Source organism: Gnatocerus cornutus, unplaced genomic scaffold (genome assembly GCF_029298725.1).
Source record: "Gnatocerus cornutus isolate USDA-ARS CGAHR unplaced genomic scaffold, icGnaCorn1.1 ctg00000175.1, whole genome shotgun sequence".
NCBI classification, from domain to species: Eukaryota; Metazoa; Arthropoda; class Insecta; order Coleoptera; family Tenebrionidae; genus Gnatocerus; species Gnatocerus cornutus.
In genome coordinates, this window is record NW_028275510.1 from 12334 (window position 1) to 32453 (window position 20120).

At 43.9% G+C, this 20120-nt stretch overlaps 3 non-coding genes across 3 annotated transcripts; all 3 read right to left on the reverse strand.

Moving 5' to 3' along the window:
* Positions 1-527: 527 nt before the first annotated feature.
* LOC148165841 (5S ribosomal RNA) lies at positions 528-647 on the reverse strand. Its single transcript, XR_015771126.1, has one exon. It is a non-coding gene; the product is annotated as a 5S ribosomal RNA (ribosomal RNA).
* A 7375-nt stretch (positions 648-8022) lies between these two features.
* Positions 8023-8142, reverse strand: LOC148165842 (5S ribosomal RNA). The gene has a single exon (XR_015771130.1). It is a non-coding gene; the product is annotated as a 5S ribosomal RNA (ribosomal RNA).
* An 11126-nt stretch (positions 8143-19268) lies between these two features.
* LOC148165843 (5S ribosomal RNA) lies at positions 19269-19388 on the reverse strand. The gene has a single exon (XR_015771131.1). It is a non-coding gene; the product is annotated as a 5S ribosomal RNA (ribosomal RNA).
* Positions 19389-20120: the final 732 nt, after the last annotated feature.

Below are 20120 nucleotides of genomic sequence, written 5' to 3' on the forward strand. Positions count from 1 at the left end.
GCTCAAAAGAACATCTCGAAGAGCGACAAGAAAAAGAAGCGCAGGAGGAAGGAGAGTTACGCCATCTACATTTACAAGGTGTTGAAGCAGGTCCATCCCGATACCGGTATCTCCAGCAAGGCTATGTCTATCATGAACAGTTTCGTGAACGACATCTTCGAACGTATAGCTGCTGAAGCCAGTCGCCTCGCTCATTACAACAAACGTTCGACCATAACCAGCAGGGAGATCCAGACGGCGGTGCGTCTTCTTTTGCCCGGTGAATTGGCGAAGCACGCCGTTTCTGAAGGAACCAAGGCCGTCACCAAATACACCAGTTCAAAATAAATCCTCCTCGAGCAGCTTGGAAGTTGGTTGGAAAAAAAAGAAAAAAAATCGGTTCTTTTCAGAACCACAAATTCAACTCGAACGAATTAAAAATTTTCGTCTTCATACTATATAAGTTCCTGAGAGAAAATATAAATAGTGAAAAATATATTTAAAAAAAGTTTGACATCAGAAATGTTAATAAAAAAAGAAAAGAGTAGAGACAACGGCACGCGGTGTTCCCAAGCGGTCACCCATCCAAGTACTGACCGCGCCCGACGTTGCTTGACTTCGGTGATCGGACGAGAACCGGTAGTTTTCAACGTGGTATGGTCGTTGCCTGGTAAAATTTTCCAAGATGGTACGTTGACGATTTTTTGTGATTGTTCGATCGTTTGGATGTGACATTTTTCGATGGTACACATGTCAGAAAATGTACAAGATTTAAAAGAAGAAAAAAAAAAAATTTTTTTTTGCGAGTCGTTTTTTAGTTTTTTTTTTGCGACAAAATGACGAAAAAAAAAAACTCGTATGAGGCGTTAAATTAAATTGTTCGTTTGACGATCTCAACGAGTCACTTGCGATTAACGTAATTTAAAATTTGAGAACTTACTTACTCACTTGCTTGCTTAGATGGAAATAGCACCCACTTGAAGTAAACGCCGACACGGACCGGAGATGAATAAACTCCGAACGGACGGGGTTAATTCATGAACTGACCGTAGTACGGTCGAAGGTTCGCCGCCGCCGCTACCTGCTTTCTTTCTTAGAACTGATAACAGAGTTGGTTTCTTTGTCTGTTCATTCATCGAAATTCCCACCACTCTGGCCGGGCCGGGCGGGGTGGGTGTGTGTTGTTTCATGATTTGTTCTCTTCTCGATTTATTCTTTTTCCGACGTCGTTCGATTCATAGAGATGTTTTCGTCGAAAGTGTGGTCGCGTTTACATTGCATTAAAATTTAATTTGTTCCAGTGCGACGATGAAACAAGAAAAAAGTTTCAAGTAAGTACGCACGCACGCACACCTACATATTTCATTTTTTAAATCTTTCGACGTTCGTAGTTTCTGCTCGAAATGTCGACTAATAGTAGGGAATGTTTTGTTGATTTGTTTGTTTTTCGTTTTTGAGAAGAACAAATGAAAATTTCGTTGGATTTCTGTCGACCGACGACCGACTGAAAATCCGCCGACATCGACGTAGTTTTATTTAGAGTGTCTGAAAAATGCAAACAATGCAAGATTTCCGTATTTTTGTTGGTTTGTGGTGTTTGGGGAGTTTTTTTTATGATTATAAAATGGTTTCGTCGAGAAAAATTGCTTCTTTCGCAATGAATTGGCAAGAAAAATTAAAAAACTCGTCCGTTCCCGTCGCTGGATGTTCGACGGTGGTCCGTCTGATTTTCCCTTTATTTTCGTAAAATTGACGAGAATTTCGCCGTCAAAACTGTTTTCGGTGATGTTTCGATGATGGGATTTCGTCGTGTGAGGTAATTTTTGAGGAAAAAATGTCGATTTTGCGAAAAAAGTCGTTCGAAAAGTCCGTTCGTCGTACAAATTCGTTTCTCATGGTCGAGTCCGAAATTGACATCGTTTTTTTTCCGACCTGTTCGTCAAGATCGTTTTCAAAAATCAACTCCTACGAAAGGCGAAGGTTTTATCTTCGTTCTTGAAAAAATTCGACCTTCTCGGACGTCATCTTCGACCGTTTGTGAATTTTTTTCCTACACTCTGCAGGTTCGTCGGTCGTCGCTCCGATCCGTGCTGCGTCTCTTTGCGAGGCGATTTTCGAAAAGATCGCACGTACTTTTCGACCGATTCGTTCGTGAAACTTGTAGAGGATGCTTCCAAGTTTGTCTGGTCGAAAGCGGAACTTTCCTGTTATTCGTGGAAAACGCGTAACGTCGGCGTCGAACTTGGATGTCATCTCCTTGTTTCGGAGGGTCTTTGTTCGAGTCGACGTTCGATCGGTCCTTGTTCGCTTTTGGAGGTCGGCTGGTCGTCCGGGAAAACTTGAGGTTATTCAGGAGGCCATCGCCGACCGAATCGCTCATGTTCCCGCACCCGGAGGCGGTGATCTTCGCGTAAAGAGAACGATGCCATCACGCGAAAGCTGTATTCGAGGCCCACTGAATTTTCTAACTCGACGAGAAGGCTCTCGTTTAGTCCGCGGTCCGCGCGTTTTCGAACGCGCCAACACTTTGACTTTGGCGCCCAATTCGTTCTGTAAAGTTCATTCGTTCTTTCACCGAAGAATAAGCCTACCTATAATAAAAAGAAAAAAACGCGCGCGCGATAGACGAAAATATGGCCGACGTAGAAAATCAAGCAGCTTCGACGGTCGCCGGTGCCACTTCCGGCTCCTCACCGGTGAAGAAGGAGAAGAAGCCCAAAAATCCGAGAAGCAAACCTTCTCATCCGCCCACTTCGGAGATGGTCACCAACGCCATCAAAGGCTTGAAGGAACGCGGCGGTTCTTCGTTGCAGGCGATCAAGAAATATGTCGCGGCCAACTACAAAGTCGACGCGGAAAAATTTGCGCCTTTCATCAAGAAGTACCTTAAGGGCGCCGTCGCATCCGGTTCGTTGGTCCAAACCAAAGGAAAAGGAGCTTCCGGTTCGTTCAAGTTGGCTTCTGCCGTCACCGGTGCAGCTAAGGCTCCGTCCGCCACGAAAAAGAGATCTGCCGCTGCGACCGCGTCGTCATCGGCGAAATCCAAGAAGACGGGCGTTGCTAAACGTTCCGTCGCGTCAGCGCCGACGTCCGCCGAAAAAGGATCCGCCTCAAAAGCCGGTAAGAAGGCCGCCCCCGCCGCTTCGGCCAAGTCTAAGAAAACTGCCGCCGAAAAGAAGAGCGTCGCCGTATCGAAGGCTAGAAAGGCTGCGTCCGCTCCCGAAAAGAAAGCCAGCGCCGCCTCCAGATCGCCCGTCAAACCCAAGACGCCATCGAAAGCGAAGAAATCCAACAAGGCCGGTCCAACCAAGAAACCGAAAGCGCCGAAACCGAAAACGGCCAAAGCCGTCACCGTCAAAGCGAAAAAAACCGCTTCACCCAAGAGAAAGAAGTGAAAAGTCGACGACGATGATTTAATTTTTTCAACGACGACGACGTCCTGGTGGTTTCGGGAACGTGCTCCGATCGTATATATCGACGTAGGGGCACCATCGATACAAATAAATGGCCCTTTTCAGGGCCACAATTATTTTCAAGAAACGAACGAAAGATTCGCTTGGACAATGCACATTCTGTTGAGGAGATACATACTTTCATTTGATTTTCTTGTCTATTCATTTGACTGTCGAAACAGTGTTATTACAAAGAATGATAAACTTTATTATACAGGGTCCGGCAACACTTGTGTCCACCCCCAAAATCGCCTTTAATTTTAAAGACAAAATTTTGAAAATTTGCATACGCTCACAGTTGACGAAGCTCTAGAAGCTGACAAAAAAATTTGTTTTTTACCACGGTTTGTTTGGCGTCGCGACGCCCAAGAAGTATAATTTTACGCGATTTTTGAGTTTTTGCAAAAATAGTCGCGAATTCAAATTTTTTTTCGACATAACTGTAACACAAATATTTGAGTTTTTGTTTTAAATCAAATACAAATTGTGTTTAAAATTTGAGAAAAAAACGCTGCTTTATCAAGTTAGTTTTCAAAATTATGACGGCGCAGTGGCAAACTACGTTTACACCAAAATTTCACAAGTCACTTCATTCATTTTATAAAGGTTAATTTTGATTAACACTGGCATGTTGCACTTTATGGACACCAGAAATCGTTAATTAACATTGACAAAGCGACAATTTCACCAAGTAAGACTTTTATTACAATCTAAAGCGAGCCAAAAGATAGATGTCATTTGTGACACCAGATGTTGACAGATGGGTGTAAACGTAGTTAGCAGTTTTGACATAATGAAATTGGAAACTAACTTGATAAAACAGCATTTTTTTCTCAAATTTTGAAGACAATTTGCATTGAATTTAAAATAACAACTGAGATATTTTAAACATATTTGTATTAAAAAAAAAATAAATTAGGGGTTGATATCACAAACCCTCACAATTACCTAAAAATTACATTGTTAAGGCGTCGCGACGCCAAAACTATCATTGATAAAAAACAAATTTTTGCGTCAGCTTCTAGAGTTTTGTTAACTGTGAGCGTATGCAAATTTTGAAAATTTTATCTTTAAAATTAAAGATGATTTTGGGGGTGGACACAAGTGTTGCCGGACCCTGTATAATAATGTTTCAAATAGTCTCAGTTAAAAGAAAATTTAATGTGAAAGAAAAAAGCAAAAGTTTATCGTTTTATGTAAGTACGAATTTTGTGAATAAATCACATAACCTAACTTTTTTTTTTTTTTTTTTTTTTTTTTCAATCTCAAAAAGTTGCATGCGCGAACGATAAATTTTCAATTCGTTGGAAAATAATTGTGGTTCTGAAAAGAACCGATTTTTTTTTTCTTCTTTTAACACCTTCGAAGATGAAGAATTTGTTAATTCTAGATGGTCGGATCGGATGGATGGATGGATGGATGGAGGAAATTTAAGCCCTCTCGCCACGAATGCGTCTCGCCAATTGGATGTCTTTCGGCATGATGGTGACACGTTTGGCGTGGATGGCGCACAAGTTGGTGTCTTCGAAGAGGCCGACGAGATAAGCCTCGCTGGCTTCTTGAAGTGCCATCACGGCCGAACTTTGGAAACGGAGATCGGTCTTGAAATCTTGGGCGATCTCTCGGACGAGACGTTGGAAAGGCAGCTTGCGGATCAAAAGTTCAGTGCTCTTTTGATAACGACGAATCTCACGAAGGGCGACCGTACCGGGCCTGTAACGGTGAGGTTTCTTGACACCTCCGGTGGCGGGAGCGCTTTTTCTGGCCGCCTTCGTGGCCAACTGTTTTCTAGGTGCCTTGCCACCGGTAGATTTACGAGCCGTCTGTTTAGTTCTCGCCATCTCGGATATCGGATGAATCAAATGAAAAGAATTAACGTAGGTAGTGGCTTGCTTGCTTGCTTCGACCGAACGACCGACCGTACGTACGAACGTTCGAAAGTCAACTGAAAATTTTCGTCGCGCCAACGGCCGTTTTATAAACTCGATGAGTCATACGGCGACGCCATTGGTGGATTCGTTTTTAACGCGAGGTGGAGCTGCCGTAACTTATAAATAGTCCCGCGGAATGAAATTTTGACGTTAGTTCCATAACGAACTTGGTCGAAGCTACGTCGTTTTGTACGAAGAATTTCCTAATTTTATCAAGATGACCGGTCGTGGTAAAGGTGGCAAAGGATTGGGAAAAGGTGGCGCCAAACGTCATCGCAAAGTTCTACGCGATAACATCCAAGGTATAACGAAACCGGCGATCAGAAGATTGGCTCGTCGTGGTGGTGTGAAACGTATTTCCGGTCTCATCTACGAAGAAACCAGAGGTGTGTTGAAGGTCTTCCTCGAGAACGTCATCCGTGACGCCGTAACTTACACCGAACACGCAAAACGTAAGACCGTCACCGCCATGGACGTCGTCTACGCCCTGAAACGTCAAGGTCGTACCCTTTACGGTTTCGGCGGTTAATTTTATCATTTTATGACGTGTATCCGCATCCTCAGAGGAATAACAACAAACCCCCCGCAGGCAAGCAAACAAACAAACAAAAAAAAACGGTTCTTTTCAGAACCACAAAATAAATCAAACGAATTAAATATGTTGCTCAATTGTGTGTTTGTCTTCAAATCGAAATGAAAATCGTACGGAGTGAGTGATCATTTTAATTTGTGATCCAGGCGGCGACTTTGACAATTTTGACAGCAGTTTTAGGTTAGAATGACCATCGTTAAAAGAACGTTTTTGCCACGAAGAGTATATTTGAGGTTATGTCCAATATGGGGTAGAGTTACTCTCCTCAGACGTGACTTGAAACAAAATCTCATAGCAAATAAAACGATTGATTGTAGTATTACGGCTCACCGCTGACGACTGCTGCTGCAAGAAATTATCGAGACGGAGAGCACGTATAGGCGACCGGTGTGTGTGTGTATGTTCTTAACAGATTAATGTGCGAAATGTGAAGAAATTTACGACGAATCGGAATGTTTCTTGAATTAGATAATCAATAAATTATTATAGATAGAGTTGTCGAGTTCGTGCTTTAGTCGGGCATTGAATTTTTCTAAAAATTACGATGAAAAGTCGTAAAAATCATCTTTCTTGGTTGAATGTAATCGAAAATCTTCCGTTCAGTCTACGCTCGTATAATGAATTAATTGATCGGTTTAACTTTAAAATATCTAAAAGACTTTTTAACATGATTCTCATAGGTTGTTGTATTTTGGCGAAAAAATCAATTCGTTCGAGTTGAATTTTTGGCCCTGAGAAGGGCCGATGTGAAGATGGTTTTTATAAAAGTTTTTGTTTTTCGTTCGAGATGACGGCGGCGAAGAATTAAATTTAAGGCTTCTTTTCGGTCTTCTTGGGCAACAACACCGCCTGGATGTTGGGCAAGACACCGCCTTGGGCGATGGTAACGCCGGAAAGGAGCTTGTTTAACTCCTCGTCGTTCCTTATAGCCAATTGAAGATGTCTCGGAATGATACGGGTTTTCTTGTTATCTCTGGCGGCGTTTCCTGCCAATTCGAGAACTTCGGCGGCTAGATATTCCATTACGGCCGCCAAATAAACGGGAGCACCTGCACCCACTCTTTCGGCGTAGTTTCCTTTACGCAGAAGACGATGAATTCTGCCGACGGGAAACTGAAGTCCGGCACGACTGGAACGAGACTTCGCCTTTCCCTTCACTTTACCTCCTTTTCCTCTTCCGGACATGTTGTTATACGATATAAACAGCAAAACACCTACTGCGACTGACACGAAGCGCACTGACAAACGTACGGCTTGAAATAAATGCCGAACGCGGCGAAGGCTAGAAATTTATATGGTCGGTACAGCGCCATCTCGTTAGGGCAATGGTCGAACGACGAACTAAGGCGGAGCGCCTGTTTGTCGCTCGCTCGTTATAAATAGAGGGATTTTAGGTGTGCGGCGTTTTAGATCGAGTATACTCGTCGTAACGTGCACGTCGTGTCTGTCTCGTTTTCTGTTTTTAAACGTTTTTTTAACTCGACGACTAGAAGAGAATGCCACCCAAGACCAGCGGTAAGGCGGCCAAGAAGGCCGGAAAAGCTCAAAAGAACATCTCGAAGAGCGACAAGAAAAAGAAGCGCAGGAGGAAGGAGAGTTACGCCATCTACATTTACAAGGTGTTGAAGCAGGTCCATCCCGATACCGGTATCTCCAGCAAGGCTATGTCTATCATGAACAGTTTCGTGAACGACATCTTCGAACGTATAGCTGCTGAAGCCAGTCGCCTCGCTCATTACAACAAACGTTCGACCATAACCAGCAGGGAGATCCAGACGGCGGTGCGTCTTCTTTTGCCCGGTGAATTGGCGAAGCACGCCGTTTCTGAAGGAACCAAGGCCGTCACCAAATACACCAGTTCAAAATAAATCCTCCTCGAGCAGCTTGGAAGTTGGTTGGAAAAAAAAGAAAAAAAATCGGTTCTTTTCAGAACCACAAATTCAACTCGAACGAATTAAAAATTTTCGTCTTCATACTATATAAGTTCCTGAGAGAAAATATAAATAGTGAAAAATATATTTAAAAAAAGTTTGACATCAGAAATGTTAATAAAAAAAGAAAAGAGTAGAGACAACGGCACGCGGTGTTCCCAAGCGGTCACCCATCCAAGTACTGACCGCGCCCGACGTTGCTTGACTTCGGTGATCGGACGAGAACCGGTAGTTTTCAACGTGGTATGGTCGTTGCCTGGTAAAATTTTCCAAGATGGTACGTTGACGATTTTTTGTGATTGTTCGATCGTTTGGATGTGACATTTTTCGATGGTACACATGTCAGAAAATGTACAAGATTTAAAAGAAGAAAAAAAAAAAATTTTTTTTTGCGAGTCGTTTTTTAGTTTTTTTTTTGCGACAAAATGACGAAAAAAAAAAACTCGTATGAGGCGTTAAATTAAATTGTTCGTTTGACGATCTCAACGAGTCACTTGCGATTAACGTAATTTAAAATTTGAGAACTTACTTACTCACTTGCTTGCTTAGATGGAAATAGCACCCACTTGAAGTAAACGCCGACACGGACCGGAGATGAATAAACTCCGAACGGACGGGGTTAATTCATGAACTGACCGTAGTACGGTCGAAGGTTCGCCGCCGCCGCTACCTGCTTTCTTTCTTAGAACTGATAACAGAGTTGGTTTCTTTGTCTGTTCATTCATCGAAATTCCCACCACTCTGGCCGGGCCGGGCGGGGTGGGTGTGTGTTGTTTCATGATTTGTTCTCTTCTCGATTTATTCTTTTTCCGACGTCGTTCGATTCATAGAGATGTTTTCGTCGAAAGTGTGGTCGCGTTTACATTGCATTAAAATTTAATTTGTTCCAGTGCGACGATGAAACAAGAAAAAAGTTTCAAGTAAGTACGCACGCACGCACACCTACATATTTCATTTTTTAAATCTTTCGACGTTCGTAGTTTCTGCTCGAAATGTCGACTAATAGTAGGGAATGTTTTGTTGATTTGTTTGTTTTTCGTTTTTGAGAAGAACAAATGAAAATTTCGTTGGATTTCTGTCGACCGACGACCGACTGAAAATCCGCCGACATCGACGTAGTTTTATTTAGAGTGTCTGAAAAATGCAAACAATGCAAGATTTCCGTATTTTTGTTGGTTTGTGGTGTTTGGGGAGTTTTTTTTATGATTATAAAATGGTTTCGTCGAGAAAAATTGCTTCTTTCGCAATGAATTGGCAAGAAAAATTAAAAAACTCGTCCGTTCCCGTCGCTGGATGTTCGACGGTGGTCCGTCTGATTTTCCCTTTATTTTCGTAAAATTGACGAGAATTTCGCCGTCAAAACTGTTTTCGGTGATGTTTCGATGATGGGATTTCGTCGTGTGAGGTAATTTTTGAGGAAAAAATGTCGATTTTGCGAAAAAAGTCGTTCGAAAAGTCCGTTCGTCGTACAAATTCGTTTCTCATGGTCGAGTCCGAAATTGACATCGTTTTTTTTCCGACCTGTTCGTCAAGATCGTTTTCAAAAATCAACTCCTACGAAAGGCGAAGGTTTTATCTTCGTTCTTGAAAAAATTCGACCTTCTCGGACGTCATCTTCGACCGTTTGTGAATTTTTTTCCTACACTCTGCAGGTTCGTCGGTCGTCGCTCCGATCCGTGCTGCGTCTCTTTGCGAGGCGATTTTCGAAAAGATCGCACGTACTTTTCGACCGATTCGTTCGTGAAACTTGTAGAGGATGCTTCCAAGTTTGTCTGGTCGAAAGCGGAACTTTCCTGTTATTCGTGGAAAACGCGTAACGTCGGCGTCGAACTTGGATGTCATCTCCTTGTTTCGGAGGGTCTTTGTTCGAGTCGACGTTCGATCGGTCCTTGTTCGCTTTTGGAGGTCGGCTGGTCGTCCGGGAAAACTTGAGGTTATTCAGGAGGCCATCGCCGACCGAATCGCTCATGTTCCCGCACCCGGAGGCGGTGATCTTCGCGTAAAGAGAACGATGCCATCACGCGAAAGCTGTATTCGAGGCCCACTGAATTTTCTAACTCGACGAGAAGGCTCTCGTTTAGTCCGCGGTCCGCGCGTTTTCGAACGCGCCAACACTTTGACTTTGGCGCCCAATTCGTTCTGTAAAGTTCATTCGTTCTTTCACCGAAGAATAAGCCTACCTATAATAAAAAGAAAAAAACGCGCGCGCGATAGACGAAAATATGGCCGACGTAGAAAATCAAGCAGCTTCGACGGTCGCCGGTGCCACTTCCGGCTCCTCACCGGTGAAGAAGGAGAAGAAGCCCAAAAATCCGAGAAGCAAACCTTCTCATCCGCCCACTTCGGAGATGGTCACCAACGCCATCAAAGGCTTGAAGGAACGCGGCGGTTCTTCGTTGCAGGCGATCAAGAAATATGTCGCGGCCAACTACAAAGTCGACGCGGAAAAATTTGCGCCTTTCATCAAGAAGTACCTTAAGGGCGCCGTCGCATCCGGTTCGTTGGTCCAAACCAAAGGAAAAGGAGCTTCCGGTTCGTTCAAGTTGGCTTCTGCCGTCACCGGTGCAGCTAAGGCTCCGTCCGCCACGAAAAAGAGATCTGCCGCTGCGACCGCGTCGTCATCGGCGAAATCCAAGAAGACGGGCGTTGCTAAACGTTCCGTCGCGTCAGCGCCGACGTCCGCCGAAAAAGGATCCGCCTCAAAAGCCGGTAAGAAGGCCGCCCCCGCCGCTTCGGCCAAGTCTAAGAAAACTGCCGCCGAAAAGAAGAGCGTCGCCGTATCGAAGGCTAGAAAGGCTGCGTCCGCTCCCGAAAAGAAAGCCAGCGCCGCCTCCAGATCGCCCGTCAAACCCAAGACGCCATCGAAAGCGAAGAAATCCAACAAGGCCGGTCCAACCAAGAAACCGAAAGCGCCGAAACCGAAAACGGCCAAAGCCGTCACCGTCAAAGCGAAAAAAACCGCTTCACCCAAGAGAAAGAAGTGAAAAGTCGACGACGATGATTTAATTTTTTCAACGACGACGACGTCCTGGTGGTTTCGGGAACGTGCTCCGATCGTATATATCGACGTAGGGGCACCATCGATACAAATAAATGGCCCTTTTCAGGGCCACAATTATTTTCAAGAAACGAACGAAAGATTCGCTTGGACAATGCACATTCTGTTGAGGAGATACATACTTTCATTTGATTTTCTTGTCTATTCATTTGACTGTCGAAACAGTGTTATTACAAAGAATGATAAACTTTATTATATAATAATGTTTCAAATAGTCTCAGTTAAAAGAAAATTTAATGTGAAAGAAAAAAGCAAAAGTTTATCGTTTTATGTAAGTACGAATTTTGTGAATAAATCACATAACCTAACTTTTTTTTTTTTTTTTTTTTTTTTTCAATCTCAAAAAGTTGCATGCGCGAACGATAAATTTTCAATTCGTTGGAAAATAATTGTGGTTCTGAAAAGAACCGATTTTTTTTTTCTTCTTTTAACACCTTCGAAGATGAAGAATTTGTTAATTCTAGATGGTCGGATCGGATGGATGGATGGATGGATGGAGGAAATTTAAGCCCTCTCGCCACGAATGCGTCTCGCCAATTGGATGTCTTTCGGCATGATGGTGACACGTTTGGCGTGGATGGCGCACAAGTTGGTGTCTTCGAAGAGGCCGACGAGATAAGCCTCGCTGGCTTCTTGAAGTGCCATCACGGCCGAACTTTGGAAACGGAGATCGGTCTTGAAATCTTGGGCGATCTCTCGGACGAGACGTTGGAAAGGCAGCTTGCGGATCAAAAGTTCAGTGCTCTTTTGATAACGACGAATCTCACGAAGGGCGACCGTACCGGGCCTGTAACGGTGAGGTTTCTTGACACCTCCGGTGGCGGGAGCGCTTTTTCTGGCCGCCTTCGTGGCCAACTGTTTTCTAGGTGCCTTGCCACCGGTAGATTTACGAGCCGTCTGTTTAGTTCTCGCCATCTCGGATATCGGATGAATCAAATGAAAAGAATTAACGTAGGTAGTGGCTTGCTTGCTTGCTTCGACCGAACGACCGACCGTACGTACGAACGTTCGAAAGTCAACTGAAAATTTTCGTCGCGCCAACGGCCGTTTTATAAACTCGATGAGTCATACGGCGACGCCATTGGTGGATTCGTTTTTAACGCGAGGTGGAGCTGCCGTAACTTATAAATAGTCCCGCGGAATGAAATTTTGACGTTAGTTCCATAACGAACTTGGTCGAAGCTACGTCGTTTTGTACGAAGAATTTCCTAATTTTATCAAGATGACCGGTCGTGGTAAAGGTGGCAAAGGATTGGGAAAAGGTGGCGCCAAACGTCATCGCAAAGTTCTACGCGATAACATCCAAGGTATAACGAAACCGGCGATCAGAAGATTGGCTCGTCGTGGTGGTGTGAAACGTATTTCCGGTCTCATCTACGAAGAAACCAGAGGTGTGTTGAAGGTCTTCCTCGAGAACGTCATCCGTGACGCCGTAACTTACACCGAACACGCAAAACGTAAGACCGTCACCGCCATGGACGTCGTCTACGCCCTGAAACGTCAAGGTCGTACCCTTTACGGTTTCGGCGGTTAATTTTATCATTTTATGACGTGTATCCGCATCCTCAGAGGAATAACAACAAACCCCCCGCAGGCAAGCAAACAAACAAACAAAAAAAAACGGTTCTTTTCAGAACCACAAAATAAATCAAACGAATTAAATATGTTGCTCAATTGTGTGTTTGTCTTCAAATCGAAATGAAAATCGTACGGAGTGAGTGATCATTTTAATTTGTGATCCAGGCGGCGACTTTGACAATTTTGACAGCAGTTTTAGGTTAGAATGACCATCGTTAAAAGAACGTTTTTGCCACGAAGAGTATATTTGAGGTTATGTCCAATATGGGGTAGAGTTACTCTCCTCAGACGTGACTTGAAACAAAATCTCATAGCAAATAAAACGATTGATTGTAGTATTACGGCTCACCGCTGACGACTGCTGCTGCAAGAAATTATCGAGACGGAGAGCACGTATAGGCGACCGGTGTGTGTGTGTATGTTCTTAACAGATTAATGTGCGAAATGTGAAGAAATTTACGACGAATCGGAATGTTTCTTGAATTAGATAATCAATAAATTATTATAGATAGAGTTGTCGAGTTCGTGCTTTAGTCGGGCATTGAATTTTTCTAAAAATTACGATGAAAAGTCGTAAAAATCATCTTTCTTGGTTGAATGTAATCGAAAATCTTCCGTTCAGTCTACGCTCGTATAATGAATTAATTGATCGGTTTAACTTTAAAATATCTAAAAGACTTTTTAACATGATTCTCATAGGTTGTTGTATTTTGGCGAAAAAATCAATTCGTTCGAGTTGAATTTTTGGCCCTGAGAAGGGCCGATGTGAAGATGGTTTTTATAAAAGTTTTTGTTTTTCGTTCGAGATGACGGCGGCGAAGAATTAAATTTAAGGCTTCTTTTCGGTCTTCTTGGGCAACAACACCGCCTGGATGTTGGGCAAGACACCGCCTTGGGCGATGGTAACGCCGGAAAGGAGCTTGTTTAACTCCTCGTCGTTCCTTATAGCCAATTGAAGATGTCTCGGAATGATACGGGTTTTCTTGTTATCTCTGGCGGCGTTTCCTGCCAATTCGAGAACTTCGGCGGCTAGATATTCCATTACGGCCGCCAAATAAACGGGAGCACCTGCACCCACTCTTTCGGCGTAGTTTCCTTTACGCAGAAGACGATGAATTCTGCCGACGGGAAACTGAAGTCCGGCACGACTGGAACGAGACTTCGCCTTTCCCTTCACTTTACCTCCTTTTCCTCTTCCGGACATGTTGTTATACGATATAAACAGCAAAACACCTACTGCGACTGACACGAAGCGCACTGACAAACGTACGGCTTGAAATAAATGCCGAACGCGTCAAGTCAAAATACATTTTATTCAAGTATAGTAATGGTATTTACATCGAGTACTTAAGATATTACAGTTTATTTGGCCGCTGGTGAGGCTTTTGGCCTTTTCGGCGGACCTGGTATTTTAATGAACAATACTAAGACTTATTTTATATAAAATTGGTTCTTAAATATGACTACAAAATGTATTTGAAAAATAACTAGGAATTAAAAATAAATGGAAATTTGAAAGGGTAGAGAAGCAGAAGAAGAAAGTGAACTCTTCGTGGGTTTCCTGGGATTTTTCATGGGGTTCCTGGAGCTTTTCATGGGTGTCCTGGGAGTCTGTGGAAATCCTGGGACTCTTCGTGGGTATCCTTGAGCTTTTCATGGGAATCCTGGAACTCTTCGTGGGTAACCTGATGATCATCTGAGGATTTCGAAACTGAAAGAGAAACCTGGAAGAGAAAGAGAAGGAGGGAAGTGGTCTCGTCCTAGGAAAGGACCTCTTCATCTCATCGAGATGGGTGTGTCTTCGACCAGCTCCTGGAGAGCTGCGGGTAGGTTAGGGAATGATGCTGAGAGAAGTGCTGTGGGAAGGTGTTTCTGCTTGACAGCAGGTTTTTTGGGAATAGCGTTGATCATGCGGTTTTTAGTAGGAAGCTTGTAAGATGTGTGCAAAGTTTGAATGGCAAGAGGGTTATTGTTACTAGCAAGCGTGCGTGTTATGTAGCGAGTGCGGAGTTTAGTGAATCGATCAGTAATGGGAGTAGTTTTAGTGTGTTCATGCAAGTCGTTAGATGAAAATTCGCGGTCAAGTCGGAAGATTAGTCTAAGTGTGTGGCGTTCGAAGGAAGAAACTTTAAAGAGCATGCGGTTAGAGAGCGAGGCGTAAAGCAGAGATCTGTATTCAAAGATAGGGCGTATGAAAAGTTTGTACGTGTGGTGTAGAGTTTCTGAGCTGCAACCCCGAATCCGGCCGCGAATGCGATACAAAAGGTTTGATCGATTGCGTGCTTTCTTCATCGTCCTTTTCAGGTCCTCGTTAAGGGTACAAGTAGAAGAGAAAGTGATGCCTAAGTAAGTGAGAGAATTAGTTTGAGTAAGAGATTGATTGTTTATAGTTAGCCGTGTGTTGAGTTTAAAGTTGAGACGTTGTTTCTGGGCTTTGGGGTAGGTGAAGCAGATGGATTGACATTTGGTAGGGTTGGTTTTCACTCTCCAGGTGTTTGTCCATTTTTCGACTCGATGAAGTTCTTTCTGGAGGATGTCTGAAGCCTTTTCAGCGCTCCGGTGGCTAGACCAGATTGCCGAATCGTCAGCAAACAACCTCGTTTTGGTCCGGAGGGAATCTGAAATTGGAAAATCACTGCAGTATATAATGTACAACAAAGGTGACAGGACGGAGCCTTGTGGGACTCCGGCCTTTAGTGTAAAGGTGTTAGAAAAGGCGTCGTTGAATTTGATCCTGCAGGATCGGTTGGTGAGATAGGAGACGATGAGCTTTGTGAATTTAAGATTGATTCCGAGATTGATGAGTTTTTGCACCAGACCGTCGTGCCAGACCTTGTCAAATGCTCTTTCGATGTCCAAAAAGGCACCTACGGTGCACTCTCCAAGGTTGGCGTGTCTGATGATGTCGGTTTGCAAGTCTACTAAAGGATTTTGAGTGCTACGTTCTGATCTAAAGCCGAATTGTTGTTGCGGAAGCAAGTTATGAGTTTCGAGAATGATTTTAAGTCTGTTAGTTAAAACGCGTTCAAAGATTTTGCCTAGGATATTAAGTAGTGAAATAGGGCGATATGACTTAGGGTCTGAAATAGGTTTTCCCGGTTTTAAAATCATGATCGTATTCGCTAGTTTCCACGCGGTTGGAAAATAAAGATTAGTTAAACAATTGTTAAAAATGGCGGTTAATGCAAGAAAGCCAGAGTCTGGTAAATTTTTCAAAATGATAGGTTTAATCTGATCGGGGCCCGGAGCTTTGGTAGTTTTTAAATTGAAAATGATTGATTTTACTTCGCGAACTGTTACTGGGTCGGTTAAGTGCTCGTCGTTGTGGGGATATGGAAGGGGTTCGATTAGTGGAATATCGCGCATGGTTTGAATGTTGGCAGAGACTTTTTCGAAAAAGGGTTGATTGAAATGGGGGTCGTCGGGGACTTGATGGATTTGTTCGAGAAGATTGGCAAAGCACTCGGCTTTGTCTTGGGAAGAGTGGTAAACGTTGGGGCCTTCGATTAGATTTTGATTAGGTTTAGAAAGTTGACCAGAAATTGCTTTGAATTTTGACCAAAATGCTTTACCGTCACGGTAATCTAAAGATTCGCAGGTTTTGACCCAAGTTTCCTCTTTGAATTGATTGATGTCGCGGCGGATTTTGGCACTGAGTTTATTGATAAGGGTTTTAAGAAAGGGGTCGCGGGTTCTGACAAAGTCGCGGTAGATTTTACGTTTTTCTTTAATTAGTCTTAGAATACGCGCAGGTAGAGGGGTTTTGTCCTTCGGAATGGATTTAATCTTAATGGCTTTAAGTTTGGCTGAAGTGATGGCTGAAGTTAATGACTCTACTTGATGGTCGATTTCTACCTGAGAATTTACTGCGGTAATGAGTGGAAGGGTAGTATTAAGTTCTTCACGGAAAAGTTCCCAATTTGCGTTTTTGTAATTGAAGATTTTGGTAATTTCCGGCGCCGGCTGAGGGCCATTAGTTAAGAAATTAGCAATTAGTGGAAAATGGTCTGAAGTTACGGTGGTGCCTATTGAGGTTTCGCTGTCGAATAAGTGAATTAGGTTTTCAGAAATAAGAATGTGGTCAATAATGGAGCAACCTTGATGAGAAATGAAAGTGGGGTTTTGGTTTTTAAGACGGTAAAAAGGGAATTCGCTAATTAATTGAGAAAGAAGTCTGCCGTTAAGGTTGGTTGCGTGGTCTCCGAAGTCAGTGTGTCTGGCGTTAAAGTCGCCCATTATAATTGAAAATGGAAGTTCTGAAGCATAGTTAAAAAGTTCAGAAGAGACGCGGTTGTTAGGCTGATTATAATACGAAAAAATGGTGATAGTGTGATTATTTAACTTGACGTCGGCGGCAACGAGTTCTAAAGAGGATATGTTGTCAGGAAGTTGATGTTTTACTGATTGAAAGTCCGTTGAAACAAGAAGCGCGGAGCCGTGAAAACGGTTAGTTGGCGGTTTATGGTAACAAGAAAAATTTTTGACTTTAATCGCGTTGTCGGAATGAGTTTCGGTGATAGACAAGATTTTGATTGAGTCTGATTCAATAAAGTGTTTGATGGCGTTGAGTTTTCTGTTGATTCCGGAGACGTTAACCGTGGCGATATTCACGCTGTTAGGAAGGGGGCCCCCGCCGGGAAAGACGGGGGAGGTCGCAATGGGAGGCATTGCAACGGGTGTTGGGACGAGACGTGGGGGCGAATCTACTCAAAGGAGAAGTAGATCCGCTGACCCACATGGTTAATGCGGGTTTTGGTGCGGAGGACGGTTTTTGACGCAGACTCGACGAGTTCTGCGACTTTGGATCGTTGATGCGGGAACAGGTCGTAGAGCATTTTGGTGACAAAAGTGATGGTTTGACGCACAGAAATGCATTGGGGTTCGGGGTCTGCGAACTCAGGTGGGGGCAGCAAGATGATGGTTGGGGCGACGGGCGTGTCGCAGGTGACGACCGCGTCTTTGATTTTAGGGCATTTTTGTGACCAGGCGGGGTGGTCTCCTTTGCAGAGGAGACAGGTGATTGTGTCAGAAGGACACTTGTTGGACGGATGGCTTTCGGGGCATTTAGGACAGGCCAACTTGTTGTGGCAGGAGGAGGCGGCGTGCCCAAGCTGGAAGCACTTGGTACACTGAAGAGGAGCGGGTTTTTGGGGGGCTTTGGAAGGCTCGCACTGATAGCGCTTACCGAAAAGGATGATTCCTTCCTTGAGGAGGAAGTCAACTGTGGAGGTGGAGGTTGTTAGGACACGGAGAAGATTACAAAAGTTGCCCGTCTGTCTGGAACGGATGCGCCAGACATTAGAGCATTGGAGATGGAGGTCACGGATGGCGTTTAAGACTTCATCGTTGTCGATGTCGTCCTGGATGTCTTTAATGACGATTGACATTTGCGGAATTTTGGGGGCATTTGGGGGGGCTGGTTGTGCTGAAAGCTTTCGGTGCACTTGCACGATTGAAATGGTCGGGCAGGCGGTGGCAGTGCAGAGATGGGATTGAAAGTTTGCCGGAAGGGCTTTGGTGGTAACTAGGAGCGCTGTGCGGTTCCAGTTAACCACAAGTTTGGAAATGTCCTTGACAAGCAGGGACGTTGTGAGGAGTCCGTAGAAGGTTTTTTGTGTGGAGAAAGCCTGAGGGATGTTTCGGATTGTGTACCTGAAGGGGTACACATTTTGGGAGGATGTCATTATTACGGAGTTATTAGAAGAGAACGAGAATGCTCTCTCCCGAGGAGGAGAGTTGGGTGGGGTTGGGGTCTTGTTTCCGGTAAAATCAGACTTACCGGATGACGCAGTTTGATGGTTTGATGAGCTTGCACCACTGGCACTTGCACCACTGGCACTTGAACTCGAGGTTGCACTTTTCACGGCGCGAGGACGAAGGTTGTGAGTACTCATCGACGGAGCGCGATGATGCGTACTCAGAGAACACTTCAAGAAAAGAAAATGCCGAACGCGGCGAAGGCTAGAAATTTATATGGTCGGTACAGCGCCATCTCGTTAGGGCAATGGTCGAACGACGAACTAAGGCGGAGCGCCTGTTTGTCGCTCGCTCGTTATAAATAGAGGGATTTTAGGTGTGCGGCGTTTTAGATCGAGTATACTCGTCGTAACGTGCACGTCGTGTCTGTCTCGTTTTCTGTTTTTAAACGTTTTTTTAACTCGACGACTAGAAGAGAATGCCACCCAAGACCAGCGGTAAGGCGGCCAAGAAGGCCGGAAAAGCTCAAAAGAACATCTCGAAGAGCGACAAGAAAAAGAAGCGCAGGAGGAAGGAGAGTTACGCCATCTACATTTACAAGGTGTTGAAGCAGGTCCATCCCGATACCGGTATCTCCAGCAAGGCTATGTCTATCATGAACAGTTTCGTGAACGACATCTTCGAACGTATAGCTGCTGAAGCCAGTCGCCTCGCTCATTACAACAAACGTTCGACCATAACCAGCAGGGAGATCCAGACGGCGGTGCGTCTTCTTTTGCCCGGTGAATTGGCGAAGCACGCCGTTTCTGAAGGAACCAAGGCCGTCACCAAATACACCAGTTCAAAATAAATCCTCCTCGAGCAGCTTGGAAGTTGGTTGGAAAAAAAAGAAAAAAAATCGGTTCTTTTCAGAACCACAAATTCAACTCGAACGAATTAAAAATTTTCGTCTTCATACTATATAAGTTCCTGAGAGAAAATATAAATAGTGAAAAATATATTTAAAAAAAGTTTGACATCAGAAATGTTAATAAAAAAAGAAAAGAGTAGAGACAACGGCACGCGGTGTTCCCAAGCGGTCACCCATCCAAGTACTGACCGCGCCCGACGTTGCTTGACTTCGGTGATCGGACGAGAACCGGTAGTTTTCAACGTGGTATGGTCGTTGCCTGGTAAAATTTTCCAAGATGGTACGTTGACGATTTTTTGTGATTGTTCGATCGTTTGGATGTGACATTTTTCGATGGTACACATGTCAGAAAATGTACAAGATTTAAAAGAAGAAAAAAAAAAAATTTTTTTTTGCGAGTCGTTTTTTAGTTTTTTTTTTGCGACAAAATGACGAAAAAAAAAAACTCGTATGAGGCGTTAAATTAAATTGTTCGTTTGACGATCTCAACGAGTCACTTGCGATTAACGTAATTTAAAATTTGAGAACTTACTTACTCACTTGCTTGCTTAGATGGAAATAGCACCCACTTGAAGTAAACGCCGACACGGACCGGAGATGAATAAACTCCGAACGGACGGGGTTAATTCATGAACTGACCGTAGTACGGTCGAAGGTTCGCCGCCGCCGCTACCTGCTTTCTTTCTTAGAACTGATAACAGAGTTGGTTTCTTTGTCTGTTCATTCATCGAAATTCCCACCACTCTGGCCGGGCCGGGCGGGGTGGGTGTGTGTTGTTTCATGATTTGTTCTCTTCTCGATTTATTCTTTTTCCGACGTCGTTCGATTCATAGAGATGTTTTCGTCGAAAGTGTGGTCGCGTTTACATTGCATTAAAATTTAATTTGTTCCAGTGCGACGATGAAACAAGAAAAAAGTTTCAAGTAAGTACGCACGCACGCACACCTACATATTTCATTTTTTAAATCTTTCGACGTTCGTAGTTTCTGCTC